This window comes from Tupaia chinensis, unplaced genomic scaffold (assembly GCF_000334495.1).
Source record: "Tupaia chinensis unplaced genomic scaffold, TupChi_1.0 Scaffold000207_1, whole genome shotgun sequence".
Taxonomy (NCBI): Eukaryota; Metazoa; Chordata; class Mammalia; order Scandentia; family Tupaiidae; genus Tupaia; species Tupaia belangeri.
In genome coordinates, this window is record NW_006159682.1 from 1,787,804 (window position 1) to 1,803,121 (window position 15,318).

The 15,318-nt window shown below is 44.7% G+C and overlaps 1 long non-coding RNA gene across 1 annotated transcript in view; it reads right to left on the minus strand.

The window, feature by feature from the left end:
• Positions 1–13,807: 13,807 nt before the first annotated feature.
• LOC102485418 (uncharacterized) overlaps positions 13,808–15,318 on the minus strand; it is a 9,020-nt gene continuing 7,509 nt past the window's right edge. The window contains exon 3 of the long non-coding RNA XR_001370281.1: positions 13,808–14,120. This is a non-coding gene — a long non-coding RNA (uncharacterized LOC102485418). The remainder of the gene's footprint in view (positions 14,121–15,318) is intronic.

Genomic DNA, 15,318 nt, shown 5'->3' on the forward strand with positions numbered 1-15,318 from the left:
CCATCCATGAGTATATGTTCCCCACCCTCATTACAGAGAATTACATGTCCCAACACCTTCCCCTCACCCCTGCACTTCGCCCTCATTCAATGACTGAACCACTGTTCAAGTGTGAATGATCACTAAGTAGAATTTTTACCTCTCCAGGCCTATCTTTTCCCCACAGTGTCTAGGACAGTTCTGTCTGTCTGTCTGTCTGATGACACCAGGATGCTGTGTATTTGATGTGTCTCATTGAGCTAAGGCTCATGCACCTCTGCCTTTCTATTTTCACAACTGGATTTCTACTTTGTCACCTACTTTTAAGAGGCAGGGGGATAAAGACAAATGGGACATTCTCGGCATGGAGATTAAACATTGTTGTAGTAAAAAGCATATCATTTTTGTTGGTACTTTCTGACTTCTTTACTAAGATGTAATGCTTTGTTTGAGGACTACATTTGACATATATGCAAACTGTTTATTTACTGCTCCTGCTTTGGTTCCCAGGTTCCATCTAGGAGGAATTTGCTTTCTGTTGAAGTGGAGGAAACTGTTCAAGTGTGAATGTTGAGGTAGTGTGCAGAGAGGACCAGTACCAAGACTTCGGTATATGGTCCAGTTGGAGGAAGCTGCTCTTAGATTTGTACTTGGGCATCTAGAACCTCACAGATACCAGCTCCCAGTCACTAGTCTGTCAGTGGACACAGAATACAGTTTTCTCCTGCTTTTCTCTCCCTCTGCTCCATCATGCATTTGGACCTTGAAACTTGGTATTTTTAGCACTCTCAGTAGAATCTTATGAGCCATCCCTTGGTCATGCCTGTAACAAGAAACTTGCTCTACTATTTCATTCTTTTAATGTTTCAGTATTAGATATTGGACTCCCATCTCAAATGAAAAGGTTCTCATTCTGTGGCTGACAATTTAAACTGCATATATTTCAGAGACCAAATGTGGAAGTTCATCTCAGAAGAAAGATATTGCCTGAACCTACATATAACCTACATATAATGGGGGTTTAATTTTGTAAATGTGGGTTTTGTTGATCTATGAAATTGAGATTTGGGGTTTACTTCATAGGAACACTTTATTTCTTTTTAATCTTTGAATATATCTCCATGTGTTACTCTGTCACCTAGGGTTTTTACTCTAGGGGTTCATATCTCAATTTTTGATATTTTGTACTTGTCCAAAAGAGCATCTTAAATGCTAAATTTTTTCACCCAGTTGCCAAGGTGTTTTCAGAAGACTCTAACCAAAGCTGGAGATATATCTGGTCATTTTCTCTCTGCCCAGAATTGGGTGTTGGCCAGGAAAACACCCTTGAGTCTTTTTTCCTGATTCTCCAGCCGGGGACTCCCCTGAACACTCAAAAGAGATGTGTTCCTAACAGACTAAGTGCCACCTCTGCCTTTGTGCATATTTAGGGAGGTTGACAGGGAGGAAAACCCACTCTAGGGATGGTTCAACCTGAGCACTAACTGTCTAGTTCCACTCCTACTCTCCTAACTTAGTGACCCTGCAAAATAGTCATTTCCAGTGCCATAGATACCGTTGGGCACCAGTTCTTTTTTCCTCCATGTAGACCTTGTTCTGTTGCTGCTGTAGAGAAGTTGCAGCCCTAAACTTAGCTGCAGCCCTAAACTTAGGCCATACTCAGGAACAGCAGCAGGGGTGTAGATAGGGGAGGGAAGAGACTCAGAATTTTTTTAATGTTTAATCTCTTCTATCTGATTTGAATTTGGCTTCATCATATTGTTACCTCCCACCCACCTTTATTTCTATATTCCAACAATATAGGCTTTACTCTGAAATGAACTTCATAAAAGTTATTAGATACTATAAGGGATTTCTAAAAAGTTCATGGATAATGAATCTTATGAAAAAACTGTGCATGGATTTCAATATTTTTTCCCACCAAAATAAATTCTTTTTAACTTGTTAAAACATGTCTGAACAAGATCTAGTTTGAAAGACTAAAAAGGACAAGACTTCAGTTTGAAAAGAGCCACTATCAGAGCAACATGAATTTGGTAAAATTGTAAGAGCCATGGTTCTTCAATGGTTATAATGAAACCTGGGTGGAAGAATGGTGGAATCATTAATGCTCTACAAGTTTGTGGGGACAACGCCCCATAGAGAGCCATGGTTCTTCAATGGTTATAATGAAACCTGGGTGGAAGAATGGTGGAATCATTAATGCTCTACAACAAGTTTGTGGGGACAACCCCCCATAGAAATCAGCAGTTTACAAATGGATAACTCATTTTAAGAAGAACAAACAATATTGAAGATGATGCCTGCAACAGCTGACCATCCACATTAATTTTGAGGAAAACGTTGATCTTATTCATGCCCTAATTGAAGAGAACCAGTGACTAATAGTAGAAACAATAGTCAATACCACAGACATCTCAATGTTTAGTTTACCCAATTCTGACTGAAAAATTAAAGTTGAGCAAACTTTATGCTCAGTAGGTGCCCAAACTTTTGCACCCAGATCAGCTGCAGAAAATGGCAGAGCTCTCAATGAAAATTTTAGGCAAGTGGGACCAGGATCCTGAAGTATTTATTTCAAGAGTTGTAACAGATGACACATGGCTTTACCAGTGTGATCCTGAAGACAAAGCACAATCAAGGCAGTGGCTACCAAGAGGTAAAAGTAGTCAGTAAAGCAAAAGCAGACCTGTGGAAAGCAAAGTCATGGCCAAAGACTTTTGGGATGCTTAAGGTATTGTGCATGTTGCGTTTCTAGAGGAGCAACATTATGAGAGTGTTTTGAGAAATTTAGCCAAAGCTTTAGCAGAAAAATGACCAGGAAAGCTTCACCAGAGTCCTTTACCGTGACAACTATTTTGCTCATTTCTCTCTTCAGACAAGGGCTTTTTTTTTTTTTTGAGAGGTTTCTGCTATAGGGCACGTGCGCTCGTCAGAGAGACAGAAAGCAAGAAATCACCCCTCGGGGGGATGGCCACACCACAGTCCCTTCTCCTCCATTCTCCTCTTGGGATCTGGGGCACCCACGCACACGTACCCGGCGTGAGTTTAAGCCACTGGGTCTGGGACTCGAACTGCGGTCGACTACATTGGAGTCCAGCAACATAGCCATTACGCCAACTGCTGGTCCCAGAGACAAGGGTTTTTTTTTTGCAAGTTTCAATGGGAAGTCATTAGGCATCCACTTGACAGTCCTGATTTGGCTCCTTCTGATTTTTTTTTCCCCCTTAATCTTAAAAAAAAATATTTAAAGGTCACTCATTTTTCTTCAGTAAACAATATAAAAAAGTCTGGGTAGATGTGGTTAAATTCCCAGAACCCCGATATCTATGATAGGACTGAATGACTGGTATCATTTACAGGAGTGCCTTGAATTTGATGGGGCTTATGTTGAGAAATAAAATTTGTATTTTTTTCTTTTTTTTTTTTTCTTTTTTTAATTTGCTAGAGGGCACAGGTGCTTGCCAAAGACAGAGAGAGATGGAAAGTGAGAAAGCACTCCTGATGGGGGATGGTCACACTGCAGCCCCTCCTTCATTTCTCCCTCCTTTAGGGATTTTGAGCATGCAGGCACAGGCCCCCAGTGTGTTTCTCAAGCCACTGGATCCAGAACTCAAACTACATGGTTGGCCATGAGGGATCCAGTCACCTGAACCACCACGCTGCAGGCTGGCCTTATTTTTCTCTTTCAATTTCATTTTTCATGAACTTTTTGAAATCCTAAAATACTTGAAAGGATGTGATTGACACACCCTTTTTCAGCCCTGTCTTGCAAAGTTCTTTCTCTGTCTGGCCTGCTCAGCCCCATGAATTCCTATACAATAGGACCTATTGTTGAGAAAGGCCTCAGCTAATTGTCACTGATCATTCATGACATTCTGGTCTACTGAGCTTAAGAATAGCAGGCCAAAGCAATTTTATATACCTTTTCATACAAGCACGTTAAAATATTTTGCTATCAGCATGGAAATAGTGTCCTTAGCAACTCTCCCTCCTACCCTTAGGCTTCCTTGGGCCCTGCACCTCAGTCTTCAGGTGCAATGAGTCCAGTCAGAATATTCACTCAGTGTTCTTATCTCCAGGGCTCTCAGTCATGCCCCCATTCCAGTTCATCCTCTTGTGTTCTTAGATTATCAGTCATGTGCATTTGGAGCAATATTAGAAGTTTAAAGGAGTATTACTAATTTCTCATTGCCCCTGAGAAGGTGCCATTTTTGGGGAGGTTTCTGGATTGGAATGTGGCCACACTCTGACACTACTAGTTTTATGGGCACTTGGATGTTTATCTCTGAATTATAAGCATCCAAAGTCTGAATTGGATGAGAGCATTTTTTATTAATCTTTTCTTTTTTAATGTAGGAGAATAAGAGTTAGGTTTTTATTTTTTTTGAGAGGTTTTTTGCAATAGGGTGCATGTGCTTGCCAGAAAGATAGAGACAGAGACAGAAAGTGAGAAATCACCCCCAGCGGGGATAGCCATGCTACAATCCCTTCTCCATTCTCCTCTCGGGATCTTGGGCATGCATGCACATGCACCCGGCATGAGTTTAAGCCACTGGGTCCGGGACTTGAACTGTGGTCGGCTACATGGGAGTCCAGCAACATAGCCATTACGCCAACTGTTGGTCCCAAGATTTAGACTTTTTTTATAGAGATTTTTGCTATAGGGTGCATGCACTCACCAGAAAGGCAGAAACTGAGAAATCACCCCCCGGGGAAGGGACACGCCATCCCTTCTCCTCCGTTCTCCTCTCAAGATTTTGGGCACACATACTCACATGCCCAGCGTGAATTTTAAGCTGCTGTGTCTGGGACTCGAACTGTGGTGGACTCCATGAGAGTCCAGTGATGTAACCATTGAGCTATCTGCTGGTCCCAAGATTTAGAATTTTATATAGATTTACTTGTTCACGACATTAGAAATATGAAATAAGTTTGCAGTTGAATTAAAATTGTTACTCAAGGGACCAGCAGTTTGCATAATGGCTATGTCGCTGGACTCCTATGCAGTCGACCACGGTTCAAGTCCTGGGCCTGGTGGCTTAAACTCACACTGGGTGCGTGTGCGTGTGTGCCCAAGATCCTGAGAGGAGAATGGAGGAGAAGGAATTGCAGTGTGGCCATCTCCTCTAGGGGGTAATTTCTCACTTTCTGTCTCTCCGTTTCTGTCTTTCGGGTGAGTGCATGCGCCCTATAGCAAAAAACTCTCAAAAGAAAAGAATTCCTTATAAGAAATGTAATAGGGGACAAATACGAAAAAAAAACCTGTTATTCAAAAGCTAGATGTGCTAACCTGAGTGTGCTGGTCAGTGGGAAGGGATTTGGGGGGGTGGAGGGTGTGTGTGCAGATCCTTGACGTATTTCTGCTAATGCATGGAAGTTTTTTATTTGGATGAGGGAGAGGGTTTTAATTGTTTCAATTAGCGGTATCACTGATTGACTTCCACCCATCTGTTGATCCCCATACCACCCAGTCCTGGTGGATCGGACACTGAATCCTGAACTTAGTCCTGGAGTAGTAATTCACATGGGCATTGCACTTTACAGTCTATATAACCCTTTCACGCGTGTTATCTCATTTATTTCTGTTAAAAATTCTTGGAGGGAAGGAAATCACATACACAGACACAACTGCACACACACTCTACAGACTTCAGTGCCTTCCAGTTTGAACCTTGGTACTGCTGCTTAGTAGCTGTGAGACTTTAAGGTGTGAAACCTCTCTGGACTCCAGTGTTTTGACAACATTTAGATCGCATTTTGCAATTTACCACGCATTCCATACTTACCACAGTCCACTCCTGTGAGGGAAATGGGGAAGATGATCATTCCATTTTTGCCCAGAGGGTAATCTCTAGCAGAAAGTTACACAGTATTTCAGAACAGTCAGGATGCAAGGCCAGTCCTCTGATTTTCAACTGCTCTTCTATAATGAATCTCTTATGTTTCCTGTCCAAGAATGGATCTTGGAATCTTCTGCAATTGTTTATTTTTCCAGAAAGAATCCATTCATCAGATTCTCAATGAGATCTATTGATAATTTTTTTCTTTCACATTATTTTTAATAGAAAAGAACCTTTGTTTTTGTTTTTTCAAGATCATTCACACTTTTTTCTTCTTACTCCATGTTTCCTTATTTTTTACATTTAATCACTGTGTATCATTACAGCATACCTAATGGATTTTCCCATCATGAATATACTGCATATTGATCCAGTTAAAGACGTTACCACATACATTATAATCAACAGATTACTTTCCATTTTAGGTTCCTTAAATATTTTGCCTCTTTCCTCTTACCCTTTATTCCCTCTCTCTCGCCCTCCCCCGTTTCCCAACCACCTCCCACACTGTCTCTATTGCTCTCCAATTTTAAAAATCACCATTTACATCATGCAAGTGACATCAGACTATTTGGGAAATTTAATCTGTCCATTCTTTTGAAGCGTTATTTTTCTCTAAAAGAAGTCCCCAAGGAGAGTTAAATGCAGGACTAGCAGGTGACATAATGGTTATGTTGCTGGACTCTCATGTAGTGACCATGGTTCGAGTCCCAGACCCGGAGGCTTAAAACTCATGCTGGGTGCATGGGCATGCATGCCCAAAATCCTGACAGGAGAATGGAGAAGGGGTTTCAGCATGGCCATCCCCCCCCAGGAGGTGGTTTCTCACTTTCTGTCTCTCTGTCTCTCTCAGTCTCTCTAGCAAGTGCATACACACTATAGGAAAAATCTCTCTTAAAGAATAAAAGAAGTGAAATGCAACCACTGGGTTTTCTTGCCTTGAACCTCTTGCTGCATTTGATGTCTCTTGTCTCATATAATCTGATTTGGAAGATGACCCTTAACTCCAACCAACCGAACAATTCCTCTTGGCTGCATTTTTAAAGTTTGGTCTGAAAGGAATTACCAACGAAAGAGACTTGAATTCCAGTCCTCAGTTTATTTATTCCTACTTTATATTCCATCAGTTAGTTATCGTTCTTGGTTTTGAGAGCTTTGGTATCAGCTGGTTAAGAGCCCACATCAGGCTGCCCCAGAGCTAGTGGTTAAGGGGCCCTAGTGCATAGCTAACTGTAGTTCAAATTTTGCTGCCCACCCCTCCCCTTGGCTTGAAAAACATGCCAGAGGGAACCAGCAGTTAGTGTAATGGCTATGTCGCTGGACTCCCATGTAGTCGACCACGGTTCGCGTCCCGGACCCAATGGCTTAAAACTCACGCTGGGCGCGTTGTGCGTGCGTGCCCAAGATCCCGAGAGGAGAATGGAGGAGAAGGGATTTCAGTGTGACCATCCCCCCTGGGGGGTGATTTCTCGCTTCCTGTCTCTATGTCTCTCTCTGTCTGGTGAGCGCACACACCCTATAGCAAAAACCTCTCCCCAAAAAAAGAAAAACATGCCAGACACAGGTGCATACATGCCCCAAATCCCAATGGGATGAAGAAATGGGATAGAGGGATTGCAATGTGACCACATCCTGTCGGGAGATCCTTTCTTTCACCGTGTGTGTGCATGTGTGTCTTTCTGGTGAGTACACAAGCCCTTTGGAAATAAATGTTTTTAAAAATGAATAGAAAAAGCACAGCCTTTGGAGCCGTGTTCTGTGTTCAAGCCACTTTTCCACTTAGTGTTTCCCTGGGAAGTCACTTCACTTTCCCATGCTTCAGCTTTTTAGCTGTAAAATGGAAATAATATCAGTACCTGGTTGATAAGGTTTTATGATTAAATGAATTAATGCAGAGCAGTTGAACAGCTCTTATTGGGACCAGCAGGTGGCATGGTGGTTGGGGGCGCTGGACTCCCACATGGCCAACTGTGGTTCAGGTCCCAGACCTGGCAGTTTGCTTTCTTGCTTTCTCTCTTTCTCTCCCCATCTCTCCAGGCAAATTTAAATAAATAAAGTTAAATAAAGTTAAATAAAGTAATTTTTTTTTAGAGAAAGAACATATTTGATCTTCTCAAAGGCCTTGCATCATACTCTGAATACAATCCAAACTCTCGGGCCAGCTGGTGACATGGTAGTTAAGGCTCTGGATCCCACATGGCTGACTGTGTTCTGACCTGTGTTCAAATAGTTCTGACCCACTAGCTCCAGAGCCACACCAAGTGTGGGTGCACACGTACCCAAAATCTTGAGAGAAGGGAGAAATCGAGGAGAAGGGATCGCAACATGACCATCCCTCATGGGAAGTACGTTCTCACTTTTATTATTCTATGTATCCAGAGAGTGCATGCACCCTCTATCAAATTAAAAAATAATAATACACACTTGTAATTTGGATTTTAAACCCCTATCATCTGGCACCTACCTTCCTCCTCTTGATATATATCCTGAGCTACTTGCAGTTTCCTGAAAATGCCAGCTTTCTGTCATCTTTGGCCCTGTACCCTATTCCCTCTGCCCTGGTAGCCTTGCCACCCACCCATCCTCCTTTCACTGTCAGCTTAGACATTACTTCCTCCAAGAGGGTTCTTGACCATTGCCATGCCCTCGTCACACCTCACTTAGATACCTGGCACTGTCCTTTTCATAGCACTGAACCTCCCTGAACTGCATCATTCAACTTCCATGTCCTTGTCCTCAACACGGGTGGAGTCACTTCATGTTCCCAAGGCCCTGGCAAAGTGACTAGCACGTAACGAACACAGTAAGTCTGGATTTATTAACTGGATTTAAACAAAGAAATAAGGGTATCCATGATAAGGTGGTCACTCCCACCAACATCCACCTCATCTGAGAACGTCAAGAGTGGGCAGAGAGCCGATCTTACCGTGTTTCTTTCCAGAGCCAGCCCCAGGTGGCACATAGCAGTCATGCACCCAGTAGTTACAGGAGCGTTAACTCACTGGAGCTGGAGCTGCTCCGGAAAGAGTAAAGCACCGGGGCTGTCCCGAGGCAAGCCCAGCACAAAGTAGGATTTTATGCGCAGTCTGCTCACACCAGCCTCAAACTTGCCTGTGAGGTCAATACTGTTACTATCCTTATTTCACAGAAGTAAGAAAACTGAGGTTAAAAGACTGCCTCTGCCTCAGAGACCCACGACAGTAAGGGAAGGCCTGGGTTCTACTCTGGATTTGTGCGCAAAGCACACGCTGTTTCCCCTGTCAGTGAGCTCCCCCCCCCACAGCTGCTGCAGGAGGTGTAACAACTGCTAACCCATGGAGAGTGGAGTATAATAAAATTTTGCACACAATTCCCCCCCCCTTGCTTTCTAGAATACCGATAGTTTTCTTCCCACCTCTGAAAGATCCTTCTATCTTTGCAGAGGTTTTCTGCTCTGCCTGCATGTTAAATGTCAGCAGCCTGTGGGTTCCTTACTCCAGCCTCTGCCCTTCTTTCAAACTCTCCCTCTATGGGAGGCAGTTTGTACTTTGAGACTTGGCTTTTGCTTAAGGTATAAACTTCATTAAATTAGGGTCAGTCTGATATGTTGTTTTATTCCTTGGCTCGGGCCTGACATTGCGTAGGTAACTTGTAAGTGCCTGTTGATAATAGAGTGAACACTTACATCATGTTCTTCATGTTCGTTGTATGCCATGTACTAGGAGTCATTTGTATTAGCTTACTACTCCTCACAACAACTCTACAAGGTAGGAGCTATTACTATCCCCACTTTATTGGTAAGCAAACTGAGGCTCAAGAGGTTAGGTAAATTGCTTGAAGTTGCCAAGCTGGTAAACCAGAGCCAGGATTCAAACACAAGCAGTTTAGCAGCAAAGCTTAGGCCAGTACCACTACATTCCACCACTCCAAGAAACCTGCTGGAACCCCCAGGACAAGTTAGGGCCCTCTCCTAATCCTGTGTTCCCTGGTAGAAGGACAGGTGTCACATTCTAGTGATTATTTATACAGAAGTATCCCACTCTGGACCATGACTGGCCCATCCCTACAGAACCTGGCACAGGGCACAGATACTAAGTATTATACGAATGAATGAAGTATGAAACTACCAATGAGGTAGAACTTAACCTTCCATACTGAGGCTTAGAGAGGTTAAATCATTTGCCCCAAAACTCATAGGTTTTATATTACATACCCGCGACCCGTGCTTGGGCCTGTCTCCAAAGCAAAATACGTTTTCCACTATGTATTTTGAGCAGACCAGCTAAGTACTATGTAAGTGCCCTTTGCCTCGTGGAGATCATATTAGCTTTGACTCATTCATTCATCATTGGTGCCTTTCATTAAACACTGGATTTTCAGTCTCTACCCTTGACCCAAGACTCCCAAGCTGGGGTAGAATGGGGCTACCAATTTCAGGCCGATGCTAAAGGACTTCTGGGAGCTGTGGAAATCAGAGGAGGCCCCGCAGTCTGGGCAATCAGAAAGGCATCTGAGGAGAGGTAAACCCCATGTGGGAGCTCTGACCACAGTCCAGTCAATGACGAATGGGCCTGCCAAGCCTGGCAGTCTAAGATCCCAGAGTTAGAAAATGGAGGCATCCCTGAGCCAGTCCCATGATCAGCTCCCACATGGTCAATCATGGTTCGAATCCCAGCCTCCCGTGGCTTATGTGGTGCCTGTGTGTGCTTGCCCAATATCCCAACAAGATGGAGAAATGGAGAAGGGACTGTGACATGACCATACCCCCTTGGAAGGTTCTTTCTCTTCTCTCTCTCGCTCTCTCAAGTATGTGTGCACGAGTATACACACCCCACCTCAGGAGAGGAGTGGGAGGGGAAAGGGATGCATTCTACAGGATCAGAATGGAGCCAGTCCTCTGGCTCAGGTCTCCAGGCCCCCGCAAATGGTCTCTACCTCACTTGGGCACCCTCTAATAACATTTGCATAGGGCTTTTCTGAGGAGTTGGCAACAAGGAAAGTTTCAGTGAAACATTCCTCTGTGTTCTGGAGGTGGAAACACATGTAAGGGGCACCTTAGTGGGCAGTCAGGAACCTTGCCACAGTTGCAGAGGTACATGCTAAGGCCTCAATAGACATCCCACATGGGAATCTTAACCTTCCAGCTGGGTCTGCCCAGTCCTTTCTCATCTCAGAGCATCTGCAGAGGCAGGTACAATAGGTCTGCCTTTCCTCATTCTACAGATGGGGAAACTGAGGCCCTGAACAGTGAAGTGACTCGTCCAAGGCCTCCACTCTGGCATGGCTTTAACCACAGCAAGCATCAGCGAGGAGCCAGCCTGTGCAACTCTCAGCACCGACATGCCTCAGTGTCTTCAAACAGGATGGGCTTCATGAGTTTCTCATGTGCCATGGGCCATCATGAACATGGAAAAAAGCATCTTCTCCAAAACAGAAGTGGTACTATGCCAGGGGCACAGAGCCTTTGAGGGGGCCCACTAGCACACTGTGGTACCAGGTTATGCTTCATACAGAGGCGGCCCTGAGAGGAGATGGGGAGGGGTGGGCGTGTGCCTCCCAGACAGGCTCCAGGTGGGAGCTGGGCTGTACTGCTCATTTTCTCCCTACTGGGCAGTAGGGCTTTGTGCTTCAGGACAAAGTGTAGTGGTTAATGGAGCCTCTGGAGATGGTGGGGGATGGATTGGGTAAACACCCTCTTAAGGTGACCTAGGGAGGGAGATGGTAGAGTTCCTCTGGGATCTTGGGCACCCTGGGCCTGCCAGAGGTCTGGGCCATGCAGATCCACCAGAATTCTGGTTCTGGGGGGGAGTTTTCAGATTAGGGGTCTAAATCAGAGGTTCCTGGGAACCCACCTCTTGTTTTCGTTCCCTGCGCCCCAGTCCTCCTTCTCTCAGAGGCAAAGAGGTGCTGAGATGGGAACAGTTCTTTGGAGTGAAGCCAGAGAGGGCTCCATTCATGTAGTAACCGCCTAGCAAACCCTCATGGCCGTGCTCCTCGTGTGTTTCTCGTCTGTCAGATGCTGAGAAGGACTCCATGTGAATTGTTATTGAGTCCTCACAATGACCTGGGGAGTTTTTTGTACCCCCATCTTACAGAGGCAGAGTTGTGACAAGTGACTGCAGGCCTGCTCAGCACAGGCCCTATGACCACAGTGCTGAGGGTGCTTGAAGGAGGTGCCAGATTCTTGACTGGCAGTGACACCTCGAGGTGGTCAGTCCTGGGCGGGGTGAAGGGAGGCTTTAGGTGCACAGAGGGAGTGAAGAAGCCCCCAAAGAAAGAGGCTCCAACCAGCTGCCTTACTCCACACCTACCCACAGCCCCAGAAAGCAGGAACTAGGGAGGGAAAGTGGCCTCAACTCCACTTTCTAGGCTCCAATTGGTCTACTTGTGAGAGTCCTCCACTCTGACCCTGGCAGGAAAGAGAGTTAAACAGATGGCTCTGCACTTTAAGGTGGAGAGGGACCTGTCAGGGGGTCCTGGACCTGGGCAGCTAGGAACTGAAGAATCCTTACAACCTGGCAGGCTGTGAGGTGGCAGTGGGAAATGGGAGTGGGGTGAAGAAGTCACAGAGAAACTCTATTGTTGGGGGGTAGCCTGTGGGGGCCAATTAGATTTCCCTGTTATCCCCACACCCGCTGACCTTCAGCCGGGGCAGTGACGGTCCCTCCCTGCACTTCCAAAGAGGGATCTGGACTCACACCAGGCTGATCTCGCTCAGGAACTAGCCCCCGTGTCCTTCCTCCCCGCAGTCTCTTTTTCCCCACGCGCTGGCTGGCGGTGGTGGCCGCTGCTGTCCTCCAGGCAGTCTGACTCTGGGGTGGCCGGGAAGCGAGCCCAGAGAGTGCTGGCGACTGGCCCGTGGTCACACAAGGAGCAGAGGCTCCTTGTCTGGGTGGCTCATCGCTATTTCCAGGGGCCCTCTTGAAAGAGCATACCAGGAGAAAGACGGTCCAAAGAAGACCACCCCGCGGGTGCACATCTTTCCAAACGCCCCAGGAGGACCTGCAAATCGCTTGGATCTTTGCACTGTTTCCTGTGTCCCCATCCCTCGGATCCTTTGCCTGGCCAATTCTGGGTCCTTCCAACTCAGCTCAGGAAAACTGTGAGAACTAATTTAAAATTTTGTAATGGGAGAGATGCCAGAAAGGAAGCCAGTTTTAAGATAAATATACTATAATCAGTAACTTTCTGATGCCCCTGACATAGCCGGTTAGACACTGTAATGGAGGAAAAGATTCTGTTCGCAAGAGCTACATACTATGTGGAGACATACACTTCACAAAACCGCAGGAAGAAATGACGACACTTGCCAAAGGACATACAACTTGTGAATAAAACTCACACCATGTCCTAAATGGAAGCATCTCATATTCCATTTGTGAAGGTATATAATCTCCCTCAAGTTAATTTCTGAAGGTAGTTAAATTTCTAAATTTATTTTTTCTCATACATTTTTTTTGGAGCTAGCTTTAAATTCTGAAAGCATTTATTCAGAAGACAGTATTTTGAAAAGAGCCATGACAATTTTTAAAAAGAATCAGAAATCAGAAGGATGACTTGCCCTCCCAAGTAATAATTAAAATAGTGAGGCTAGTGCAAGAAGAGCAAACAGCTCCCTGGGAGAGAAGGTGCTGAAACAGACCTGAGGCCATCTGAGAATTTACTGTACAGTATATGGTCAGCAGAGGGAAGGGTGGATCATTAAATGGTGCTGTGAAAACTGGCAAATCATTTGGGAAAAAATTAAGTTACAAATTTCACACATTCTATCAAAATTAATTTCAAATGCTCTAAAGATATATATATGTAAATAATGCAAAAGAGCTAATATAAAACATAGGTGAATGCTTTGAAAAGGTTGGATTTGAAAAAATCATTAAGCACAATACTATTAATAGAGTCTATAAAGAAAAAAATTTTAAATGGCTACATAAAAAAAAAATTTAAGTTCCAGTATAATGCTAGCAACACGAATAAAAAAAAAAAACAATAAAAATGTAGGGAAGTGCGGTACATGTTGCAGACAAAATATACTACTGCCTTTGATATATGAGTAGCTATTACAAATTAAGGAAAAGAAAGCTCTCCAATTGGAAAATAAGCAAGCGCTATACAGCTATTTTAAAACCACGCCAAGTGACCACCTTATAGGAAAAACTAAGGAATTACTAAGGAAGTCCAAAGTGACAATGACAATGAGAGAGTCCTGTTTGTGTTTGAACTGACTGGCAAGCATTAAAAAGATCAAGATGCACTTGTGTTGAGTGTGTTCATCGAGCACTTTTCCTCAGGGCAGCTTGACAGGTAGCAATCAAACGCCTTAAAAAGAAGGGAGAAAAAAGCCTCTGATCAATCAGTTGTATTTGTAGGAATTTACCCTAAGGAAATAATTAGGCAAATTCACAAAGGATGTTTATGGTAGCAATGTTTATTAGAGTGAAAATTGAAACAAACTATGCATTAACATTATTTATAGGGAGTTGACTAAATAAATTAAGATACATCCATACAAGGAAATATTAAACAACCCTTTAAAAACATTAGTAGACATATGACTATGATTATAAATTTAAAAAGCAAGAAATAAAGTATATTTTTTGCAAATGTTGAGTACATAGAGTTTAGAAAAATACCTACAATGGCAAATACATTTTTCTAAATTGTTTCAGGCAATAACAATGTTTTCATTAGGAAAACCTAACGTCTCACTGCAGAGGTCTCTTTCTTCAAGAAGCGGCCCCTGACCCTCCTGGCCTCCTACCTAAGGTTAAGGACTCACACCGCAGTCCTGCTCTAACAGTGAGGTCACAAGTAGGTGACTGGATCCCAATTGGCCAAGGAGCCCTGGAAGAGCCCATCGTGGTTGATTTATCTAGGGCCATCAGGGCCCGGCACATACTAAGTGCTCAACAAATGTAGTACGAATAACTGGATGAATGACCGTCCTATCTCATTTCCGTGGGCGATCGGTGAATTGAATGGAAACGAGTCTAGTGGAAGCCCCTAGGTCGGACCTACCGGCCCAAAACTGGTGAGGAGAAAAAAGCCTTGAGAGTGGGTGTCAGATCTAGATTTCTCTTTCAACAGCAGCACCGCGGCCCCAGGCCCGGCGTTTAAAATCAGGGAAGTCTCACGCCCTCCAGGACTTCGCGCCAAGCAAGACAGCACAGACGAAGCGTCTAGCGGAGGGGCAGTACGCAGTAGGCGCTCAAAATAGAAGCAAATAGTTGCTGGGCGAACATCACTCTCAGCGCATTTGTCCCAGGCTCAGATGTGCCCAACCATAAGACTGTGGAGATACGAAGCCTGGCGACTCTGGCTGGCCGCCTCCCTGCGCGTGCCCTGCAGACACAGGGGCTTGATCCAAAAGAGGGCTGCGGCCGCTGCGCTGCTCGTTGGGGGCTCCCGGCCGCGCGCTCAGCGCCGCTGCCTTCGCTATCCCACCTCATTGGGCTCCACCGCCCGCTCCTTCGGTTCACCGTTGGGAGTATGACCACGGAGAGAGCAGAGAACCCGC